The sequence below is a fragment of the Pan paniscus genome, chromosome 14 (assembly GCF_029289425.2).
Source record: "Pan paniscus chromosome 14, NHGRI_mPanPan1-v2.0_pri, whole genome shotgun sequence".
Lineage (NCBI taxonomy): Eukaryota > Metazoa > Chordata > Mammalia > Primates > Hominidae > Pan > Pan paniscus.
Genome location: NC_073263.2, coordinates 106,119,221 through 106,146,138, shown reverse-complemented (window position 1 = coordinate 106,146,138; position 26,918 = coordinate 106,119,221).

The following is a 26,918-nucleotide window of genomic DNA, read 5'->3' as shown; positions in this document are numbered from 1 at the left end:
AAAGCCACTGTGTTATCTTTTCATTCATAATTTCTTGCAATGCCTTTTAAAGTGTAAACTGATATCATGCAGGAGAAAGAAAACAAGGCAATGTTTATTATTTTTAATGTTTAATGAAGACGAAGGTAATTATATTTGGAGTGTTTCTGAAGATGATCTAAGAAGTGGCCATTGACTCTTATGTGTTATCTCACTCTTCTGTCTCTGAACTTCTGTCTTTGATTATCTCATATATGAATTAGATACACACAGGCATATATATATATATATATATATATATATATATATAAAATACATGGGCATGATTCATATACCTGTGTTTCTTAAAATAGCAGGACACATGTTTTCTATTGACAAAATTACTTGAATTTTTGACAGACTGCTTACGCTATAACTTTCCTTTTTTAAATAATAAAATTAAGATTTTATTATTTAAAAATCTTTTTAAAATAATAAAATTAAGGTTTTATTATTTAAAAATCTTTTTAAAATACTGCTTTTTAAAACAGTATTTCTAGTTTTATAATGCCTTATATTTTAAACCTGATTTTACATAGCTTTCATTACTTTTATAATATTATATAGTGTAATATATGTGTGTGTGCTTATTTTCTTTATTTTAGAAGAAATTTCTAATGAAGCATTTGAAACAGACAAAACAGAAAAAAAATGAAGAGATATTGTAGAACACAGGACTGATAATGATTCCATCGTTTTTCTTCTTTTTTTGTCTTTATTTGGAGAAATACAAAGAGCATTTAGATCACAGCACTCTTTAATTTTGATTAAAACCATAATTATAACCAACATTTTATAGACGGCTTTTGTTGCTATTAAAATTTTGAGGGAAGAGAGCGTTTTTTTCGGGTAGTTCATAACTTGTGTTGCTTTAAGAAACTTAGTATATATGTAAACCCAATACAATAAAGACTTGAATTTGATAAATTTTACTATTTAAAAAGTATCTGGCAAAAATAATCATGATCAACAGTTTAAAAAGTATTAAGCAAACTGAAGAAAATATACGTATGAGAAATATCAAAAAATTATCAATATGTAAACATTTCAAAACATCAAGAAAAGTATATCGATGGAAATTGAATCATAAGAACATTTGTCACACACGCATGCACACACACACATATACACACACCACAAGACCCAAAGAACTATATGAATCCAATGGTCACAGCCAATTATCCAAGAAATACAATTACACAATACACAAAATATGTGTCTATCAAATCTATAAAATTAAAAATATATAATAATTAGTGCCAACAGAATTTCAGAAAAATAAATGGTCATTTTTCCCTAACACTTATTGAAGCAAAAATTATATCAACCTGTCAGAAGACAATTTGATAGTGTGTAATAAGTACTATTAACAAGTAATGATGAATCTCATGATTTGTCATTACGTTGTTCTTTATATAGTGTTGTTTATGAGAATGAAAAACAAAACCAACCAGAAATAGAAATTAATTAAAAAATTAGAACTTACTAATATGGGCCCTGCACAGTGGCTCACCCCTCGAATCCCAGCACTTTGGGAGGTCTAGGTGGGCAGATCACTTGAGGTCAGCAGTTCTAGACCAGCCTGGCCAACATAGTGAAACCCTGTCTCTACTAAAAATACAAAAGTTAGCCGCGTATGGTGGCGTGCAACTGTAGTCTCAGCTACTCAGGAGGCTGAGCAGGAGACTCACTCAAACCCAGGAGGCAGAAGTTGCAGTGAGCCAAGATGGCGCCACTGCCCTCCAGCCTTAGCAACAGAGCAAGACTCCGTCTCAAAAAAAAAAAAAAGAAAAAAATTACTAATGCGTTGCTATAGAAATTATTTTATTTATGTTTAAGAAGAAATGCTTCGAAATATATTAAATGTTAAAAGTCTGTCATAAAGAGTGAGTGCACAGTAAGTCTTGTTTTTTTCTTTTCTGTTATATAGAAAGTTTGAACTGAGTTTCTTCCATATTATTTTATTTGTCTGAATGGTTGAATTAGAGGTAATTATAATTTTCATTTAGCAAATATAAATATTTTATGTGTAAGTAAAAATAAAGAAAACCTAAAAATTTTAAAAATTATGACTAGATAGATATATATGAAGAAAATGGCAGTTGGCCCCCCAACCCCCACCCAAAATCGCAAATAAAAAATAAGAAAAAGAAAAAGAAAAAGAAAAAACAACAACAACAACACAAACCTATCCCCTCAATGGAACTTGAGGACAACTGAGCAGTCTCTCCTGCCCTGGTCCACAGTGCAAGCATGCATAGGCCTAGAAGAATGGTGGGGAAGAAAGAAGAGGAGGCCAGCAATGGATGTAAAATAGATCCAAAAGCATAAACCAACACCACTATGAAAATCCTAGAAGCTTGTTCTGAGAGATCATACAACAGTTTACAAGTAGTGGAATTAAGGCAAGGCCATTTAAAGTGGTCAACTTCATAATCCATATCTTAGGGGAGAAAAAACAACAACAAAAAAGAAGCATGAGCTACCCTTTCACAAAAGATTAAAGGTAAAAGAAGCAAAAAGTAGAACTGTGTGGCCCTGAGAAACAAAAGCGAACCAAAAACTGGAAATTTTATACCCTTATCTACCCACCCTCCCCTCAAAAAACCTAAGAATCAGAATTTTGCTACACTGACAAGAGTATATCGAATGACAAATTTTATGAACCATACCAATAATGCAAATATGAACAGAAAAATACATCAGTGAATCTATACAGTTTTATTATAACTAATCAGAAAATTATATCAACAAAATAAACACTTATGAAGCAGCAGAAAACTGTAAGGCTACAATGCAAACTACATTAAATACACTCAGCCAAGCATTTAGGAATATAAAAACTACCTTGAATTAGACATGCAATATTAAAAGAAAGCAGGACTGACAAAAAAAGGAAGAAATGAAAAAGTTTATTGAACTCAGAAATGGACAAAAAGAAAAAAAGTCTCAGAAATTATTAAATTGCAAGGTGCTCAGGAGATAACATATTCAAAATATAATTTACAAATGATCATTGAAAAATGTGGGCAAACCACCTAGAGGATAAGAATACGATAAAGAAAAAAAAAATTAAAAGGTTTAGGGAGAAAGAAATACAAATAGAAGACATCCAAAGAAAGAATCCCATGCTTTTAATCAGTATCCCTGAGAAATAAGAACAAAGCTATGAAACAGAACTAATATTTAAAATCATAATCTAAGAAAACTTTTTAGAAATTAAAAAACAAAAACAAACTCTCAGCATATTGAAAGGGCCAACAAGATACATTGGGTGCTCCACTCTACTCAAGCAACCTGGGTACAAGTCCTCATAAAACCATTAGAAGAATCTGTAGGTAAACAAAAAATCCTCAAGGATCTTTAAGATAAAGATTTTAGTTTAAAATTACACAGCAAATAAAAAAGTCTTGAGGAAAGAATAGCCACAAACACAAACTCATTTTTCTTCCAATTGTAAACCCAGGTTCCTTCTCTAGGCTTCAATGCCTGCTCAGTTTGTCAAACTTCAATGGAGAGGGAACAAAGACATCTTCAAAATGCTATTCAACCAACTTTTCTATGTTAATAAACTTTAAATTTTCTATTCAATTCTTACACATTGCTTCTTATTTCATGGAAGAAACAACTACAACTGATTTATGATTATACGAATGAATATTGAAAGGGTAAAAATAACAATTCTACATAAACATCAAATTACCATTTTCAACTCCTCTATCTCAATTTGTAGCATTGTGCAAAGCACAAAATTCCTAGGAGTTTAAGATCTGAAGTATTGAAGAAGAACCTCTGTATAGAATTTATGACATTAATGCTACCTCTCTTTAAGTAAGACAATATCCCTGGTTATCACTGTCTACAAAGCGGGGGGGGGGGGGGCAGTTATATAAGAAATCATAACGATCCCAGGAGATTAAAAGGGTAAGGAGAACTCTAGCATAATTTTCCAATATATCTTTTTCCTAAGAGTAAACATTCATCTTTTTCTCAAAAAGCAAATCATCTTCCAATATCTTTTATAGATCTAATATTGAAAATAAAATCACCTATATTAAGCTATTTGTTAATATTAGTTGTGATTAAATAACAAAGTGGAGAAAATATTTTGGAATACATAAATAACAGCCAATTTCTCATGTATCAACTAGATTACAATTAGCCTTCACAAAGCAAGAACTAGAGAAAGTGTAAATGAAACAATGCTGATTTAGACTTTAAACATTTGGAATCTCATTGCAGTTTCTGTACAATATTTAATTTTCTCATTACATTATAAAGTAAATAATTTGGATTAACTTAGAAAAACAAGTCTGTGTTTTTTAAGGATTGCTTAAATTTACCATATATGATGTTATTTTAAAGTCACAAGACAGGTAGTTTACATTATCCCAGTGGTCCCCAACCTTTCTGACCCCAGGGACCAGTTTCATGGAAGACAGTTTTTCCACTACAAATTGAGAGAAGGGATGGTTTCAGGATGAAACTGTTCCACTTCAGATCATCATGCATTAGAGTCTTGTAAGGAGCACGCACCCTAGATCCCTCCTATGTGCATTTCACAGTAGGGTTCACCCTCCTATGGGAATCTAATGCCCCTTGGTCTGACAGGAGGTGGGGCTCAGGTGGTAATGCTTGCTCGCCTGCTGCTCAGCTTCTGCCATGTGGCCCAGTTCCCAACATGCCACAGGCTGCTACCAGTCTACAGCCTGAGGGTTGGGGACCCCTGCATTATCCTACATTTTTTCTGGCCAATAATTCTACAAAATCTGTAATACTTTTCTACCTGCCTACTTTCCTGTCTACCATGCTCTATATGTATATACCATGATATGCACACACAGATACATTTAATTCCAAAATATTAGCATTATCTGGGATTTTAATTTGCATTGTAATGAAAAATTCACATAGAGGGAAAACGTATCACAGGAAAATGTGATTCCCCACAATTTTGCAATTAACTCAGCTAACCTGGTCCTCAGCCTAATATTGTTTCATACTAACTGCTTCTTAATTGTTAGATGCACCAATTATTTTAATATATTAAATATAAATGCATTAAAAATTTTAGGCAATAATTTCATTTTCTTTTTTTTGTGTGTGTGAGACATGGTCTTGCTCTGTCACCCAGGTTGGTGTGCATGCAGTGTTGTGATCATGGCTTACTGCAGCCTCTACCTCCTGAGCCCAAGCAATCCTCTTGCCTCAGTCTCCCAAGTTTCTGAGACCACAGGCATGTGCAACCATGCCCTGCTATTTTTATTTTTTTTAATTTTTGTAGAGTCAGGGTGTCCTTATGTTGCCCAGGCTGGTCTCAAATTCCTGCACTCAAAAGATCCTCCCACCTTGGTCTCCCAATGTGCCGGGATTATAGGCATGAGCCACTATGCCAGGGCATAAGTCATATTTTCAGCCTGGCTTTAACTTAGACTCACATGAAATTCTCTGAGTTCTTATCCAAAGTCATATATATATAACTAGATTGTATTAAGCTTCTCTAGTCAGCACATGAAAATATTATCAAGGTTATTAAGTTAAGGCATTTGCTCTGTGACCTCTAAGATAGCACCAAGAGAGACGAGAAGCTAGAAATAAACATAGCGACTATAACTTCCACTCTATTAAAGTCCACCTGTTAGATTGCACAAATCAAATTCCAATCTACATTAAAAATGATTTAAAAACAATAAAATTTTAATGGGATTCTACTTGTGATAAACATTCTAAATAAAAAAGTAAATTTAAAGAAAAAATTTTAAATGCAAAAAATAGAAGTATGACTTTGCTGATTTGGCTATTGATCACAGGGCCTAAAAAACACTTCCAAGCTGAATTGGTAAACAGTTTTTTATCCTTACATCTCTTGTAACAAAATTATTTATTATTGGTAGGTATCAGCTTCTCAGACCTTAAAAACTATAATATGGTCCTTTATAATTCACTATATTAAATTTCCACTAGAAAAAGTGTTCTACCTGACTCTAAGCCCTGTAATGGCATTGACTATTTCTGGTCTTCTCTAATTATTGTGTCTATGGCTCTTAGTATGCTGCTTAAAATATAGAATATAGTAGAAGCACCATAAATATTAGTTAAATGAATGAAGGAAATGTTTCTTTTCTTTTCTTTTCTTTTGTTTTTTTTGAGACAGAGTCTTGCTCTGTCACCTAGGCTGGAGAGCAGTAGTGCGATCTCGGCTCACTGCAACATCCGCCCTCCGGGTTCAAGCGATTCTTCTGTCTCAGCCTCCTGAGTGTCTGGGACTACAGGTACCTGCCCCCATGCCCGGCTAATTTTTGCATTTTTAGTAGAGATAGGGTTTCACCATATTGGCCAGGCTGGTCTAGAACTCCTGACCTCGTGATTCGCCCCCCATGGCCTCCCAATGTGCTGGGATTACAGGCATGAGCCACCATGCCTGGCCTCCTTCCTTTTTATCATGGACATACATATTAACATTTGTATTTAAAATGTAATACAATTACCTAACCAGACAAGGACTGCAAAATGTTTAATCTTCATTTTGTTATAAGATAAAATACTACTATCTATACTAAAGCTATATACTTTTTATCTCATTTTTAAAGCCAAGCATATTTATTTGACCTTGACCTTTAAAATACACTGAGCTATTAATAATTTTCATTCATGATAATTGTTGTTATTAACTTTAAAACAATTTTATAGTATCAATCATGGGTAATAGCATAACTAATTGATGGGAGATGCTTTTCTAAAAAAATGCTGTCGTGAAATTCATTTGATTGAACTAATTATCCTTATTTTCCTGCACCACTTTCATGTTAATTCTCACTTGACTCTAATGGCGATTACTGGTGAGAGAGGAAGAGTTGAGCCGTGGAATCTTGTGCCAGGCTCAGCCAGCAGACTGCTAGAGATTTCAGCAGATGGTTCAGTTTGCTTCACCAATGAAATCTGTACGAGCAACCACTCCCTTGCTTTTAATAATGGGGGGGGGGGGACAAAAATCAGGAGAAGGTTTCCACATGATACCCAGGGAAAAGTGCTAACAGATTTCAGTTCCCCTGCTTCACTTCGTGCAGAACGAATGAGGAAGAGCAGCCAGCAGGACAATGCAAAGAACCAATGACTTCAGTTCAATGTGTGACTAGCTGGCATTCCTCACGTCCCATCTTTAACATTTGCTTCTTGACCTGACCTCCGCACAGCCCAAAGTTGAGGTTCTGGGCAGTTCAGTAGTTCAGTGGGTCAGCTCTCTTCAAGGGTCCTGCAGGGTCCCGCTGGGAGAGGCGTTCATTCAAGAGTTCTGAGAACAAGAGCCTTTTTATAACCTCAATTACTGCAGGGTCAATATGCAACTGTGCATTTTCTGGTGGTACTTGGATGGCCTGGCAAGCTGCTGTGGCCCGAGAGCCGCTCTGAAACCAAGTTAAACTGTCATCAGTGTCTGTCTCTTAATGACAGCAGCAACAGAGGATATTTTCTGATAATTGGCTTTTTGAGCAACCAGACCCAGGATTTGACACTTGAACAAATAAAGCCTTGTCAGGATTAAACCCCCATTAGTAATTCATAAGAAATTTCTGTCAAGTTTGCATGTGTGGTTTTGATAGAACAAAAGAAAATTAAGTTCCTGACTAAAAGACCTCATCTGCTTTAACTTTATTCATATATTTTACTTTTTAAAAAAGGGTATATATCTTTTCAATAAATAAATATATGGTCTGCCACGAGATGTATGTGTAGGAATCTAAAATTACCATGAAGCTGAGGCCATTCTATCAATTGACTGAGTATGTCTCAACGTCTTCAGTGCTCATGTATTCAGTGAGATTTGCTGTAGGCCAAAATATGGTATACAAAGAGCATTACTATGAAATGAATCAAGTTGTCTGGTGAGATTTAAAACAATGTTCAGCTTAGCAAAACCCAAGTTAGAGTGTTTCGAATCAAAAGTAAAAACTACAACAAATGTAAACCATTTGTCTACTATATAGCAGATTAGGGAACTAAATGTATTGTAGTTACATCCATTTGAATGTCTATGACATACTATAAACATACATGATTTATGCATTATAATAACCCTCTTTGATCTCTCCTAAGAACCACAAGACTGTACTGACAGTTGCTTTAGTTTGATAGTTTTTTTTTTTTAGAAAATCCATGAAAGCACACAGAGATTCATATGCAATCATTTTACGATAACTTATTCTGATAAAAAAAGAGTTTTACCTAAGATAGTTTAAGAATTTAGAGACTTTTTTCTAATGCTATAGTGACTAGTAAATGTGAGTCTCAAATTACTTAAAATATTTAGCAATACCTAATTGCTAAATATTTAAATTTTAGTAGTACACAAAATAATGTCTTCTAGATTTTAGTATGCTGGCTTTTACACATTGTCATATTTAAGTACTTCTTCATTTATAAAAATTCTTAGGGTTTTTCATCTTTCTTTGACATCTCCTTTGTAAATTGTATCTCTTTCTCTCAATTGTTTCTTGAAATTGAAGAATTCTACATAGACTAGGCTTATATACATATGCTCTAGCCCTAACCCCACCTTTATGCTGTGCTATGACCCTAGTGACTAGAATAGTTCAGTAAACATTCAAACAACATTTGTTAAGTGATTGAATATCTAACTTTTGGGATACAAAAATTAAAAAAAAAAAACAATGGCAGTGTTGCTGGTTAGCACAGATGGCAATTAAAAATCTGAGGTGTTACTGGGAATATTTGGAAAATTTATAATAATAACATAATCTTAATAACTCCATGGGATTTACAGTGTAGGAGTCAATGGTCTGCCTTTCCAGGCTTATGTTGATCTGATCATATTTATGAAAAATATTCCTGACAATAAGAATATTTGTGTAGGCACAGAGCATTTCATAATTTTACTCAAATGTTTAGGCTTTTCAGATGTATAAATGTAATTTGGAAAAAAAAATTTGTGAATGAGTTTGAATATCAGTGCATTTCATATCAATGAACTTCGGTCTTAATGGTAGATTATAGTAGAATATACATCTGGATCCAACATACGTCCCAAAATAGGACCTTGCTGTGATAGAACCTCAATGGCTATCTTTTAATCCATTGATTCCACCAGTTAGCATGCATCATTTAGATATTTAAGGAAAAAATTGTTTAGTTTTCTGTGTACTAGCTACACCATATGAATTACTTAGCTTAATCTCCACAACTACAGATTATATATGAAATGAGAAAAGAAACTCACTTGTATTGATCACATTATAAGGGCTAATCACAGGGCTCCAGAAATTAGATAGATAAAGAGACAGAGAAAGAGGATGATAGAAAGATGATAGAGATATAGATTGTTAGCAGATAAGAGATGGGAGATGAGAGAGAGATGGGACCTGAGAGATTAGAGACGATGAATGATGGATGTTTGGTAGATGATAGATGATTGATCGATAGATGATAGACATGTGATAGATGATAGATGGATGATAAATAGTAGATGGTAGATGGAGGATAAACAATAGATGGATCATAGAGAACAGATGGATCACACATAATAGATAAATGGAACATAAAATAAATTATAGATGAAAGGTAAATAGATTATAGATGAATAATAGATAATAGATGGATAATAGATTGATACATGGATGAGATGGGTGATTGATGGGTGATAGATGATAGTAGATAGAAATGGAAATATAGATGGATTGTGCAGTAAAGTAGGGAAGAGGGATGAAAAACTTGAAGAATGCTTCCTCACTGACTTCATGTCTGTTTGGAGATTAGAATTAAAGGAACAAAAGGTGACCGCAACCTCTTTTGGAGGAGTGACATAAGCTGGGAGAGTGAGGTTAATGTGATTAATTCAGGTCATATATCACAGCAGTTATTGGTAAAGCAGCTCAGGATGGCAAAGAGTCGCTTCTGTTGGCCAATGGTGGTGTAGAGGGTAGGACAGGGACTGTCTCGTGCTGAGCAGGTAGAGCTCTGGGGGTCTGTCCTTAATTGACTCACAATAATGTAAGATAAGTCTCATAGACTTTGTTTTGTAGATAAGACAACTAAAGCTGCACAAGATTAAAACCATGGCTAGTCCATGACTCAATTTAAAAACAAACCCTAAATAAATCTGATTGTAAAGTCTGAGGCGTTGAGGACCATTGCCTAATGGAGGCTCATATCACTTGTAACATGTGTGTGCGTGTGTGTGTGTGTGTGTATGTGTGTGTGGACAGTTTCTGTAGCAAGTATATGATTCTAAGAAGCAACTTAAATGAGCAGATGTTTTTATTGGTTTTCCATTGCTGAGTAACAACAAATCACCACACACTGAGTGACTTAACACAGCACACCTTTATTATCTCAAAGAGTTCTAGGTCAAGGTCTGTTGTGGTTCAGCTAGATTCCGTGTTGAGGGTCTCACTAGGCTGCAATCAAGGCAAAACCTGCAGCTATGATCTCATGTGAGCCTCCCTGTCCTCTTTGCAGGCTCACTAATGATTAATAGAATTTAGTATCCTGCCATCGTAGGACTGTGGCCCTCAGCCCCTAGAGCAAGCTTGTCCAACTCGCGGCCTGCAGGCCACATGTGGCCCAACATGAATTCATAAACTTTCTAAGAACATTACGAGATTTATGCATGGACCTTTTTTGTTTGTTTGTTTTAGTTCATCAGCTATTGTTAGTATATTTTATGTGTGGACCGAGACAATTCTTCCTCTTCCACTGTGGCCCAGGGAAGCCGAAAGAGGACACCCCTGCCCTAGAGACTATCCACACACCAAGGCAGTCTGTCTTCACAAACAGCAAAAGAATTTCTCTCACTTCTTTGGCCTCTGACTCATTAACTGTCTTTTGAAGGACTTGCCTGATTAAGTCAGACCCAACAGGATAATATCTCTTTTAATTAACGTAAAGTCAACTTATTAGGGTCCTTAGTTATAACTACAAAATTTCCTCACCTTTGCCATGGAAGGAAATATAATCAGGAGAGTCACATCTCTTTCCAACTTTGCCATATTCTCTTGATTGGAAGTGAGTTAAAACTCCTGCCCACACTCTAAGAGAGGGGATTATAGATGGGCATGACACATTGACAGTTTGCTTAGAATTCTATGTGGCTCATGCTTGTAGTCCCAGGGAGGCCGGATGCAGTGGCTCATGCTTGTAGTCCCAGCACTTTGGGAGGCCGAGGCGCATGGATCACCTGAGGTCAGGAGTTCGAGACCAGCCTGGCCAACATGGCAAAACCCTGTCTCTACTAAAAATACAAAATTTAGCCAGGCATGGTGCTGGGCACCTGTAATCCCAGCTACTTGGGAGGCTGAGGCAGGAGAGCCACTTGAACTGGGGAGGCAGAGGTTGCAGTGAGCCAATATCACACCATTGCACTCCAGCCTGGGCAACAGAGCGAGACTCTAGCTCTAAAAATTATAACAATAATTCTATGTAGAACAAGGTACACAATAATAAATAGGTCCTGCCACCTTCTATCAGACTCTGTCAAACTTCCATGGCATCCGCCTGGTTCTGAAATATATTTGAGTTTATAGGACCATAGCTACTACTTTAATATGATAAAGGTATAACTAGATACCTGAATTTCTAAAATTAATAGGTCTTGAAGAAATGTTGGTGATTTTTAGATATATCTATAGGAAGCTATTTATTTGTATCATCCATGATCTGGCAGTCAAAACAAAGTAGTGATCTGGCAAGTAGAAGGAAGAGATACTCACGTCGTTTAAATAAACACCTGCGTCATTTCTCCTTGTAACACTTTGGCTCTCAAAATGTAGCAAAAATCCAGAAATACCAGCTAAACCCTTTCTGCTCAAAGAATGGACCTGAATGAGACAGGGACTGCATCTATTGGAGGTGTATTTGAAATGCGGGATCTCAGGCTCCATGGCAGTCCTACTGATTCAGAATTTTTTGTAACAAAACCCAGGTGATTGGTATGCACGTTAATTGTCGAGAAGTACTATCTGGAAAATATCGCATTAAGTTTACACATTGTCTGATAAATCTGTGTCATTTAACATGCTTTCCTTTATTGTCTGATTTAAAATCAAATGTATGGCAAAGCTTTTCATATCTACATCTACGTAAGCATGCTTGACTAAGTTTGGAATCGTAGAGGTGGGAAATCAGGAGAACAAAGTGATGAACATGTGTTTTGCTTCTCTTTTTTTTTCTGGATCTTTCTGCTTTGAACAAAGCACTCAGAGAAGCCATAGACAACTCTTCTTCCTTCTCACTCCAAGCAGAGATAGATAAAATTTGGAGTTAGCAATAAAGTCAAACTGGAAATGCTATACTAACCAGAGGATAACAAGATGACTTAAGAAATATTTTCAGCCTGCCAAACTGGTCTTTCTAACTTCATTAGTAATTAGAAGAAAAAGAAGAAACGTAAGACAGCATAATAGCACACATCCTCCTTAGCATGGCAAGGAATTCTACACTTCATAGAGATCAGCAAAAGCTGTGAGTCACCTCTGATGTCGCACACTGCAATTATTTGAGATTATAATTCAAAATTTTTTGCATTAATAAATTCCCCTAAAATTACAGAAACATTTTATTATATAATAAATACATTACAGATTCAGAGCCTCTGTCCCTATAAACCACAAGTTTAATCTTAAATATTGAACAATAAAAGAATATAGAGAGATATAACTTCCTTTAAAATTGTTCTTCCCACATTTGATATTTCTCAAAGAAATTATTTTTTGCTTTAATATCAATAAATAATAGTAAAAAAGAATTCAACATAATGATTGTATGTTCATTTTTATATTCTGAAAGGTGAATATACTCAAAATCAACGAAGCTCTGCACAATGCCGCTTGGTATCATCAGTTATCTTCAATTATTTGCTTTGCTTTAAGGCCATAGGGATTATGAAGTCAGAGTGCCTTGAATGACAGTTCTGCCACTCATTGGCTGTGTCCTTGGGCAAATTACTCAAACTACTTCAGCCTCAATTTCTTGGGGGCACAATATTAGTAAACCCTTACCTAGTTATGATAATAAAATCTATAATCTATGTAAAGTAATTAGTGCAATGCCTGACAAATAGTAATTGCTCAATTAAAATAGTTGTTGTTCTTCTCATTATAGACTATGAATATATGCCTTAAAACCTTATCTTCAATTACATTTATGATATTTTAAGACAAGAGCAGTTAGAACTCTTTGTTCATCATCAGCTGTGCCCATAATGCAGTTTAAGTCTATGATGCCTATTAACAAATGTCCTGATGTTCATCCATCAAATGGAGCTCACTCAATTCCTACTTTCACATTCTCATGTTAACTAAAACTGAAATTGTAATCTAGGTAATTATCTTATTGTTGCATATGATCATTAATTAATTTTAATTTATTAAGGAAATTTAAAAAGAAAATCACAAAATCAAATAAAAATGGTATTATTGAGCTGTAGTATGTTTGTCAATAGTGAGCAATTATTGATATGAGTAACTTAGAAAAAATTAAATATAATTTCATAATGATCTTCATATCACCATTCCTATAAGAAATGTAAAAACAAACCAAGTTTTTTTTTTTTAATTTGCTTGGTCTTGTTTTGAAGAAGTGTTGGCCTAGCCCAACAAGTGTTTATTATATCTAAACCACAATCTTAGTGCTATGATAGGTTTTAAGGACATAAGATAGAAGTGTAGGGATGCCCTAAAATATGTAAAACCTACAGAAGTTCAAATTAAACACATCAAACAACAGGGAAGACATGACAGAATCACTTTAAGAAACTCATTTTTGTTCACCACACCATTATGTGCTAAGTTTTATGGAGCAGACAGAAACATTTATGAAACTGCAGAATAGAAAATCAATAAAAAGTGGACTAATCCTGGAAGGTGTTATTTATTCACTCATCTCCTCACTTATTCAAGTATACATACATGCCATGTTAACCATTTAGAAGACACTTGCCAGCTTGTAGAAGTAAAGGAGAAGCCAAAGATGTGATTTGTTTGTTAAGATTTAGCATCCGGAGCAAATACAATGAGGAAGGATTGAGCATGTTTTGTTTCTGATTACAAGGGAGACACCCCTGAAAAGAGAGTGTGTCCTGGAAAATTATATTGGATGCTCTATTTAGACTATATTGGATACTCATTTGTAGAGGTTCTATTAGCAACCGTTCCATGGAAATTACCCTCACCAACTCACCTGCCATCTCCCAACTCTGCTACTTCTCTAAGAGACTAGTACAGAGATGTTAAGTCCAAATCTGGTTAGCATCTCTGAAGATGCAGAAGCTCTAGCTTGATGTGGGGAATCATTGGCTCTGCAGAATAAAAATTACTTGAAGCTGGTGGCTATGTATTGCCATTGTCAAGCAGAAAGATTTCTAAAGAAGACGGCATGTCACTCCTGAATCCTAAGAAGGGGTTTGTTCTCCAGCTGTGTACCAGCTCCATTCTTACTGAGTATGGTGTCAAGATCTTCTGTTCATCATAAGTGGTATTTCAGTAGGAAACAGTTGTTTCTCTTACACTTTACTTGAATCTTCTTAAGTTGTTTCATGGTTTTTATAACCAAGGAATCTTAACTAGTACCAATACGCACGGTCAAACCAAGTTATGAAAGCCAAGCAGATAAACTGTGTTTAGTTATGATAGGAAATGATACCATCAAAGGTTTTGAATTGGAACCTGAAGTGATCAAAGTGGTTTCAAGAAAAAGTAATCTAACAGCAGTACTCAGGATCAATTAGATGATCCTAGAATTATGTAAGCCAGCTCAGACGTTTACTGAGTATGTGGAGAATCAGATTTGAAAAAGTTACATGTATCTAAATAAAATTAATACTATTATAGAAAAGACTTAATAGGATATATTGAAATTTTATTAAGTGCCAAACACTGTCCTTACTAAGTACTTTCCATTTATTAGTGCATTTTATTTTTCAATATTTCAAGACAGACAGTATTACCCTTTTGTCTTAAAAAAATAAATTTTGCAAAAGCAAACATCTGGTTTAACTTTTCAGCAGGGATTTACACCTAACTCTATATGACATCAAGCGTGGTGCTTCTTTATTTTCCAGCAGTTTAAGAGAATGGGCATTATTTGAACATACATCTTATATCACATCTTACTGAGCTAAATGCTATGCATGTAACAGTGAATGATCCTGGTAGTCTGAGAAGTTCATACCAAGTGCAACATTTTTGTAAATAATATAAGCAAAAAGATTTGTATAGGTTTTTTATTCCTTTAAGGTAAAACAATAGAGTGGTTCTTTCTTGGCTCAAAGAACTTCATGTGTAATGGTCACATGTAATTGTCAGATTTCTAAAACAGAATAGCATTTACCAATAGAAACACTTAAATATTCTTATTTTAGAAGTGTTTCTTGAAATATCAGAAGACCACAAAGTGAGGCCAGAATTGTAAGAAAGCAGATACTCAGACTGATAAACTGAGGTTTCCGGTTCTGGAGAAGATAGCAAACCAACAATGGCTGCTTGAATTGTCTCTGGAAAGGTCATATAAAAGAGAAGGTGTGTGGGTAGGTCTCACAACCTCTCATGACTTCCTATGAAAAAGCCATTAGAAACCAAAAGTGAAAGGGGTCCGAAGCGTGCAATGGGCATGTGTGGGGAGGAGTGGGCAGGAGAGTTAATACTTAGGAGGAATGGGTATGAGCAATTGATTGCAAGAGGGTTCACAGACACAAACAGTCCTGTGTTCTCTCTCCACATTGACCGGAGAGGAAGTCACGTTCATGAGGTAGGAATATAACAGCCCAGAGATAGTGGCACAAGTGACAGCATAATAAGTCAGTCTGGAAACCCCATTTGGATAGGGAATGAATGGAAAAAAAGACAACATCCACCATCCTTCTTTCCTAAATTGCAGGAGCCTTTTCTTTAGAAAGCTCAGGATGGAGATTAGACAGTAGGATCCTGAGGGACACAGGAAACCCATATGTATCTTTGTGGGGAGACAGGATACAAAATAGCCAAGCCCTTAAATGTCACACTAGAAGCTTTCTTTCACAATGGACATTTCTACACTTCCATTCTGGCCAGTCTGTAACTGGATCCTGATTTCGATCATCCCTGTGTGTGCCCAACAGCATAAATAGCAGTAGATACTTCAAAAGAATATGACCTTAAAAGAAAAATGTATGAGGCATCTATGGCATATATGCAACATAAAAGAGAAACCCAAAATAGACAACCTATAGGAGAGAAAGCATAACTAATGGACATGATAAATTACAAATTAAGTAGTAAAACCCAACAATATATTTGAATAAATAGAAATTGAAATTGACAATGTGAAACAATAAGTATTCTTGAAGAACCAACAAAAGGGAATGATACATATGTAACTTCAAATAAAAAACTCAATAGATGGGATAAATAACAAAATTAGGCCAAGGATTTGAATTAATAAGGCAAAAAAATGGGGGGGTAGACTAAAGAGCCTACCAGATACATGGATAATGAGTTTAAAATCTAAAGAAGATATCTTGACATCTGCAAAATAGAAATCTCAAAAGTTAAGAACATAAAAGCCTTAGAAGAACACAGATATGAAAAGTCAAGTGAAGCATTTTTAGTATGTAAGTAACCAATTAAAAAGTCACATTGAATGGGCCCATAGCGCTACATATAAAACGCCAAGCAAAAACACACCTCACACATTTAAATAAATTTTTAAAATATCAGAAGCCAAGAAATGAATCTTCCAGAGTGAAATAGCAGATTGTGTACCAAAATCTAGGAATCAAATGGACATCGGTCCTATCAACAGCAACACCATATGCAAGATGAAGAGAGCCCCAAATACTGAAGAGAAAGAATGCGGAGCTCAATGTTTTATAACCAGCTAAATTTATATTTAAAGGAAAAGGTAAAATAAAGATCTGTTTCAGCATAGAATAATCAGACTTTTAAACATAAAGACTACATTTGGAATAAAAATTGGAGAACTAATACTCCAACAAGAAGGGAAATAAATCCAAGAGTAAGCCCCAAGGGGGTTGTATCCACCTGATAGCCACATAATACTTTGAAAACCAAACTCATCATCCTCTCTTAAACTGTATCCCAGGTGATCCTCCTTGCACTAATTTGTATCACTATCTATCATGGTGAACAACTGAAAGCATAGGCCCCATCTTAGTCTACCGCCTTCTCTGTTTCCCTCATATTCAGTCAGCAAATCCTGCTGTCACTGGTGGAGGGTCTTGACCATGCATCATCCAGGTTCTTGGTGTTTTCAACAAAGAATTGGACAAAACACACAAAGCAATGAAAGAATGAAACAATGAAAGCATAGATTTATTGTAATAAAAGTACACTCCACGGAATGGGAGTAGGCTGGAGCAAACAGTTCAAGAGCACTGGTTACAGAATTTTCTGGGGTTTAAATATCTTCTAGAGGTTTCCCATTGGTTACTTGGTTACACCCTAAGTAAATGAAGACTAGGCCTGTGACTGGTCTGATTAGTTGTGAGAGGGCCAATCAGAGGCTGAAGTTAGAAAGTTACCCCCTATGCAGATGAAGACTAGGCCTGCAACCAATCTGATTGGTTGCCAGAGAAGACCAATCAGAAGCTAAAGTGAAGTTAGAATGTTACCCCCTATGCAGATGAAGACTAGGCCTGCAACCAATCTGATTGGTTGCCAGAGAAGACCAATCAGAAGCTAAAGTGAAGTTACGAAGTTACACACGAAGACTTGGTCCACGACCATTCTGATTAGTTGCAGGAGGGGACTAATCAGAGGTATTGTCCATTTTTCATCTGCTACGCAGTGCAAAAGGAGTAGCCTCTGATCTTTTTGTTACTTTGATGTGGAGAGGTGGGTTTTCCCTATTGATTCAGTTCTAGAAATTCAGCATGAATCAGCCTCAGGTTCCCTGCCTCCAAACCCTATTCTCCTGTCTCACTGCCACTTGTTAAATTTTAATAACCAGTATCTCTTACATGAATTTGGGGTTGCTTTATTCCACCCTTTTTTAAACTGCCTGATTTATTTTTACCTACATGACATTTGATGCTTAAAAGGATTACCCCAAATGAACAAATACAATCTTTTAAAAGTGATCACTTTGCATCAGACATGCAGTGACCTCCCTTTGTGTCCCTGCTGGCTGGCTCTCTTCTTATGCTGAATCTCAGAGCAGACAACAGCTTCTTCTCCAGCTTGGCTTTTGTTAATCCTCCCCGGCTGCTCGGTGTGGGGTTCATTTCAATTTCTATAAAGACCCCTTACACTCTGTGATGGCATTATTGTTTCATAATACACTGAAAAGGGTCTATTTTTCTATCTTTTCAATGAGATCCCCAAGCAACTTGAAGGCAGTAATTGTCTTTGTTACCATAACACCAGCATTTGGTCCAGGTCCCACTGCTCACTATGCAGAATCACTACGACAATGAGTATTACCAGAGAAGAAGATTTTAATTGGGTGCTGCAGCTAAAGAGATGGGAGATCAGACTCACATACATCTCCCTGACTGACTAAAGTTAGGGGTTTATAAAGCATGGAAGAAATGTAACCATGTGTAGGAAAAGGAATTAGGGAGTGGTAAGGAAGAGGACTTGGTCAACAGAAAGCAGGAGGTCCATCAGGCAATCATGAAGGATGAAAGGCCTGGTGTCTCACTGTCCAGATGCAGTGATCTGGTACCTTCCAGCTCCTTGATACTACCTGGGAGGGCTGATGGTTGGTTTTCTGACAAAGGAACTCAGATAAGACAAATGTAACTTTTTTCAAGTTTCAAGACTGAGAGGGTCAGTTTCTATGTTTATTCTAAAGAAATTATAAACATTAGTTTTGTGGAACAATCGGACTGCTTTTATCTTCTTGTTAACTATTTATATTTATTGAATCACTGAAAAAAATGAACGAATAAATAAATGGGGGAAAACTGGGAATTCTACAAGATCTAATTTAAATGCCTACTCTATGGTAAACATGATTAATTTATATAATTATTTGTCACTTCATGTTTTCTCATTTAAAAAACAGGAATGGTAAATTCTGTAGTAGAATTTTGTTGTGAGTTTAGTCAAATTATGATGTAAAAGCACTCAGCACAATGTCTGTCATATAGCAGTTATGCAACATAGCTTCCTCCTTCAAGAAACAAATATCATTTAAGAGCTCCTAGATGCAAACAGTTATTCTAGGAGATACAGATCAGTTATTGACAAAAGAAAAAAAAAAGTAAGCAGATAAAGAATTTACAGTTCAGTAAAGTCTTTTTTTTTTTCTTTTTTTTTTTTTTTTTTTTGATGAAGTCTTGCTCTGTAGCCCAGGCTGGAGTGCAGTAGTGCGATCTGGATCTCGGCTCACCACAACCTCTGCCTCCTGGGTTCAAGCGATTCTCCTGCCTCTGCCTCCCAAGTAGCTGGGATTACAGGTGCGTGCCACTGCACCTGGCTAATTTTTTTGTATTTTTAGTAGAGACGGGGTTTCAACATGTTGGCCAGGCTGGTCTTGACTTCCCAACCTCAGGTAACCCACCTGCCTCTGCCTCCCAAAGTGCTATTACAGGTGTGATCCGCTGCACCCAGGCTAGTAAAGTCTTAATATCTTATATTTATTATTCTAGATTGAAAAACACTCGTGTTTCCTACACTAAGAAGCTCTATCTAGAATGCAAATCTTAGATATTTCAGTATCACTCAAAGCACTGAAAGCAATACAGATTCCCCAGTTTCACCTGTACTTGCTGTCATGTGTGAGCTTCTATGGTTGGTACTGGAGACACACAGATTGAGGGTTTCTTAACAATGGCACTGTTGACATTTGGGGCTGGATACTTTGTTGTGAAGGATTGTCCTGTGTCCTGTAGGATACTTAGCAGCATCTGTGGGCTCTGTACACTAGATACCAGCACTGCATCCCTGTCTCCCACCCAGGGTTGTGACAGCCAAACATGTCCTCAGGTATTGCCAAATGTTTCCTGGGACAAAATCACCCTCATGTAAGAACCACTGGATTAGAAGGGATTGCCTCTCTACTGGACATTTTTCATGATCATCCTATGAAATATCACATCATCACAGCTCAGCATTTCCTACTTTATGGCTCTTTTCCCCCTAATGTAGAAGCCATAAACTTGATTTTCTGGCTTCTCTTGAAACATGGCCATGTGCCTATGACCTGGGCTGCACTAGTAAGAGGACCAAGCACAGGACTGGGGTTCTGAGCAGGAGAAGTCTGGAAAGCAGTCTTTTTGTGGAATGCACTTTCCATCAAGGGTGATGAGGGAGGGTTCCCACTTAGGGAACAGTGATGGTGCCTGGTACTTGGGGCAACTGTGCTGCAAGCTGCAGTGTCTGTAGCAGCCAAGTAGTTATTGTGGAGGCATCTTGCCTCACGTTTCTCCTGACTCTGGACACTTTGAGCACTATCTTAACGGAGTTCCTCAACTGAACCACACAACGCAAAACTGTTATGAAGGATTATTTTCTCAATTCTCCCAAGGATAATAGATAATAGTACCATTCTACATGCATGGGAAGGAAGTTCACTCATTATATACAATGGGTGCTTTATAGGATTAGGCCATAATTGTCACATTGAAAATGGGTTGAGAAAAAGAAATATCTTTTCTGCTAAAGCTATCTATTGTGATTGCTTTTTGCAACTAAAACTGCTTACTGCTAATAGCTGTCAATTGAAGGAACAGAACAACTTTGAAATGGATGTGATTTTCTTTAACATGAAGACATATGGCTCAATGATGACTAATTTGCCTATTCCTTATGTTTAGGTATTTCAACAAGTGCTTTTATGAGGATAATATAAGAAAAGATTTTCTAGGGCTTTATCCTACATTTTATTATTTTCTTCAATCTTTAAGATGAACTCACCCAGTACTGGCTACATAATTTGCAGGGACCAATACAAAGTAAAATGCAAGGCACTCTGTTGGAAAGCTAAGAATTTAAGAAGGCAACAACAGAACCCTATAATAAACATAGGATCCTTCTGAGCACAAGGCTGTAGGACTGCTCAGATTACACTCCCACGAAGCCAGTCCTGTCCTCATGAGTTAGACAAGTCATAGATAGCAGACCCCTGTTTACACAGGAGAAACAAACAAGACTCCAAAACTTCACTGGTGGTCTTATGGCCTTTTATGAAAGAAATCCTGATGGTTTATTACTCAGCACATTAATGCTAAATAAAACATACCCCCAGAAATGCCAATGGTCCAGCATCTTTGATTCCAATAGATTGTGGTGGTTATTTAGTGTTGGAGTGGCACGTTGAGAATGTTATTAAATATGTACAAATGCCTTAAAAATGGAAGAGGTGAAAAATAGAAAATGCCTAAACTTGAATTATACAGGTGAAAAGATACTGACTGCATAATATAATTTATTGATGTCACTACAATCAACATATTATTTATTATAAAAATAATAAATCTACCTTGTATACTGAATAGATTCCATGAACTGAATAGACTCAGTGAAGCAGTAGTTTATCCAATCAGCTTGCATCATGTTTTGGATATTGTTCCTGGCTAAAGACGCTTCAAGAACGATTCTCGTTTTTTAAATGAATTCTCTAACTGAAACACACAATATTTATCACAATACTTACCATTCAGATTCCATTCTCTATATTCCAGTTCTAATGTAGGAAGAAATCATTATTAAGATCATTCTAATGAGCCCAGCCCTGTAGCTTATCATATGCTAATGTAATATTAATATTATCATGTGTAGCTACTAAAATATTTAAGTGAACTTTCCCAAGGAATTGGGAGATTTTTTAACATTAAAGAACATAGCATGGGCCGGGCGCGGTGGCTCATGCTTGTAATTCCAGCACTTTAGGAGGCCAAGTCAGGCACATCACCTGAGGTCAGGAGTTTGAAACCATCCTGGCCAAAATGGTGAAACACCGTCTCCATTAAAAATTCAAAAAATTAGCTGGGCGGGGTGGCAGCTGTAATCCCAGCTACTCGGGAGTCTGAGGCAGCAGACTCTTGAACCCAGGGGCAGAGGTTGCAGCGAGCTGAGATCACACCGTTGCACTCCAGTCTTGGCTACAAGAGCGAGACTCCGTCTCAAAAAAAAAAAAAAAGCATTGAGTGATTTGTAACTTTCGGGTGATACAATAATTATATCATAATTTTATCAGTTATTTTTTAATTAGAAAAGGAAATTGACTTAAGTTGCTAATAAAAACACATTTTAGACATTTCTTTGAATACAAGACTCTAAGAAGCAATAATTTATGTTGTTTTCCAATGACATATTCACTTTACAAATCATCCAGCATTGGTGAATACCTCGCAAAATAATGTAACTTTAAATATGTTCATGTATTCATGTATTACCTATTCTATAACACAGTACTTGTGTTTTATTTGCATTTTATTTATTTTTGACTCCAAATACTATAATACATATTTAATAATATGTATAAACATTGTATGACCATCACACTTGTGATATTAAAATGTCTTACAGTGTTTATAGAGCAACATATAATAATGGAAATATATCAATAATGGGAATATATACAATTATTGTGGTAAGTGATTATTCTGCCACTGCAACTCATGTCATGCAACATTAAGTACTTTTTTTGGTAACTGTAATTTGCATGCACTTCTATGGTTTTTCTGTGGGTGTAGGGAAGAATCCATTAGATAATGGAATCTATTAGATAATGGATATATATTGGAGATATATATATATATACACACACACACACACACACATTCACACTTAAAACCGGTACAATTATTTTTGGTATATATATTATATATTCATATACATGTATATTATATATATATTATATATAGATACACACATACATATACACACACACAATGAATCAGGAATGAGTGTGAAAAAGTCAATAAAGCCAAAAACCTGGCCTTCTCAGTTAATTTGTCTCAAGTTTATCATTAAAAATATTTATTTAGGTGCTTCCTTAAGGTGCTACTTCTAGCTATCCTGATTCAGTAGTTTGGATGGGTGTAAAGAAGTTTTCATTTTTATGAAGACCTCCAAGAGACTCTAATGCTGAGAGTCTGCTCCTTATGCTAAGAAAATGAATTTGTTCTGGAATAGATGAAGAGACATAGAAAGAACAAAGAAACAAACAAACAAAGGCTGTGGGGAGCACATCTGCCCTGGGAATCCTGCTTGTCCGTGTGTGCCTCATGGCCCCTGTAACCACACTTGGTCACTGATGGGCTGCATTATCAGTAGTGACCCTGTTATACTATATTGTCACTGTTCTATGTTTCAATATACTTAGATACACAAATATGTTTTAATGTTTATGTTTTCTATGTTTATGCTTAAATATAAACCTTTTCTGTTTAAATATACTTGGATACAGAAATACTCACTATTGTGTTATAATTGCCTACAGCATTCAGTATGGTAACATGCTGTATAGGTCTATAGTCTAGGAGCAATAGGCCATGCCATATATCCTGGATGTGCAGTAGGATATACAATCTAGATTTCTGTAAGTACATGATATGTTGTTCATACAGTGAAAAAATCACCTAATGAGGTTATATCTCAGAATGTGTTCCCATCTTTAAGTGGCATATGACTATGTGTGTGCATATGCCTTGATCATTTTTAAATCAGATAATTAGGAAACTTTGTTATCTTTCATTATGATTTCTCTAAACTGAGGAAAACTTCATAAAATATTTGAGGATTTTTTTCCCAAGCACAAGTACTGACGAGACCACAATATAAAGGTATTATGAATCAATCAGTCCTCTTTTTTTACACTGAAATGTATATACATATATATGTACACACACACACTTGTATTATATGTGTGTGTATGTATACATACACACACACACACATAGGGAGAGAGAGAGAAAGTAGAAAGATGTGTACATTTATTTTGTAGCAAGAAAACTGTTAAGAGATTTTTTGTATTTGGAAAGCCTTGTATTGGATGGCACACGGAATAGAAAATAAGGTAAGAGAATGAGCTAGACTACTTGCATAGGAGGAGTTATTTTGTTGCTGTTGATAATATCACTCTCTGTATTAATAAGAGTAAGGCAGGAAGACTACTCATGCTCCTACTACAGAAAATTTCCCAGAAATTTTCCTTTCCTTAGTAGAGACTTAGATGGCAGTGATCAATGCTGTTTGTGGGCGATGGGGGAAGCAGGAGAGAGAGTAAACGCACAGGAAGCAACTTCTTCAGATCAAAAAAAGAAAGCAAATCAGGCTGAGGTTAACTCGCCATGAAGACAGTAGATATGAAAAATCATGTGATCAAGTATTGGAGTCACAGTGATGTAGGGGAGCAGGATGAAGCTGTTGAGGCAGCTAGGATCAGGAGATCAGGTGCAGATTAGGGGTGGAGACCTTATTCTCACTCAAGGTCTCATTCTAGCCCGAATCTACATTCTAATCTAAAGCACAATTGATTCATGTTACCTCTAGGTTGTGGTGTCATCAGTACACATGCCTGGAAAAAAAAAAACTCAAATATTTTATAGGGTTTCCCTTAGTTTAGAAAATTGATAATGAAAGGTAACATATAGCTTCTTATCATTTCAAGAGGATTATCTGATACAGAAAATACAAGGTATAAGAACTGATTACAGAAACCTGTATAAGTTTTCTTTTCTTAGCTACTTGATTTTCTTTTCTTAGCTACTTGATTGTTTGCACAATGAATTTATGTAGCTTTAATTTTAGCTTAAAAGTACACAATACAACAGTTTTGTGCAAAGGATAAGAACCTCGCAAAGAATAATGATTCCAAAGAATAATCTGGTTTGGGGTTTTTGCTTTTTCTGTTAACTGGTAATTGTTTTTTCTCTTTGGTTGACAATTTTCAAGATAGATACAGAAAAGACAATGCACCTGAGTTAGAAAGCTGTGATTGTTGACTCTTCAAATTCTGCTAAATATAAATAACTCAGGCTTTACTCCACATTTCTGACATCAGCAGGTCCTCTTGAGTGAATTATTACCTGAGATTTTACTCTCAGTCATTTTTCATTGTATCTATTAGATTTACTTTCCACTTTATCATTACAATTTTGATATTTTTAAACAGCAATATTGGAAAATCAGGACATCCAGAGTGCTTCTTTATTGTTGAGTAAAAATTTGGGATATGTATTAAAGCAATTCTAAACAAAGCAGTGGAGAAAATTCTGAAATAAATTACCTCATTCTTTATGTTCTGTTTAAAGCTATTCCACTCCACTATTAGATTGTTCAAGAAAATACGTTTGGTAAACAAGTGTTGCCCCAGAAGGCAGGCCATGCAGATACTGATTATTTCTCCAGCACCTTAACTACAAATTCAATAAATGCTTAGCATAGCTCACCTCACTGCTGAGTATACTGAAATGCAAATGGAACTCCAGGGTATTGCCGAGGATATTGAAGGACACCTGATACCATTCACTCATCATTTATCTTCTTTAGTGTCTAAAATCTGTGATTTTTCAGTGAATCATTTTTTTGAAAAGTTCAGTAGTTGTGTTAAGGTCATAGGATTCCCTTTTTATATTGCTTGTCAGCAGAAGGAAATTTTCAAGTTCAGGTATAGCTATTTTTCTCTATTTCAGTTTTTATGTTGATTACTTGTCCCCCTTTTCTTTTTAGAATTAGCCATATCTGGAATCTCCAAAAAAAGAAATCATCATTTCTATGTCTCAGGCAAGAATGCCTCATGAGGCAAATAAACTGCAGGTGGTTAGAATGCCTGAGTGTTTGAGATCTTGACTGAAAATAGGTCACAAACACAATTCCATCATATCTTCCACCCCAACCTCTGATGAGGCAGAAACAGTCACATCAACATCAATCAATAACATTGTGTGAACCATGGAAAGAAATACTCTCTTATCTATATCTGCTTATCCATGACTACTGTCTGCTTTGATAATTGGGTATTTTCCAAATGCCAGTGGAAATATAGTCAGTAACACACACCTCAGTTTGTGAATTCTGTGACATAAAACGTCTTCAGCAACTTTTTACCTACAATTACAAATGATTGCTGAAATAGTTAAGAGGTGGTAATTAGACCTCATTGGGAAGGAAGTTGCTCAGAATCATTAAATAGCTAAATCCCCAGAACGCAAAAAGTCTTTGGACAATCGTCATGACATTCTTATTCTTGCTCAAAGATTCTCACATGTGCACACTCACACACACACACACACACACATACACATGAACTGACAAATGTTTCCTAAAAAAAGAACTATAAATACAAGCCAGGAGCATAAGAGACTCCAAAACTTAGCTTCATGGAAGTAAGTTTTCATGACATTTCTAATAACCTAAGACGACAATTTTTCAGGCACCGTGCATCTGAATTCACTGTGCTTTTGAAGCAGAGTGGTAAGGCATTATTCATAATTACAGCACTCTGTGGTTGTCTACTGACTGCTAAGATGATCCTTGATAATCTTGAAATTTGCATTGTGTTTGCTTAATATGCTAGACATTTAATTGCAATTTTCCCTAAGGGAGCTATTTCCTACTCCATATGAGAATACCATTTTTGCAGAAATCGGAGAAGTTGAGGAAAGGAAAAGGCAAGGGGAGGACTTGGTTTGTCAAGAGTAAGAATTTAAAAAGATGTTATCGTCTTTGCTTTGGATTTCCCTGTCTCCTCCTTTCCCGCCCCACTCTATTCCCTTCCCATCCACTCTTCTCTTCCATTTCTTTCCTCCTTTTCTTTTCTCTTCCTCCTCATTCTCTTCTCTTCCTTTTCTTTCTCCTTCTTTTCCTTCTTCATGCTCAACCAAACATCTAACCACCAGTTTCCAGGTTGGATGCAACCTTCAGATAAAAAATGTTGAAATTTAGGACCCCCCCCCCCAAATTTTTAGTTCAGTATTTTTGAAAGATCAAGTTTTTAAACTATTA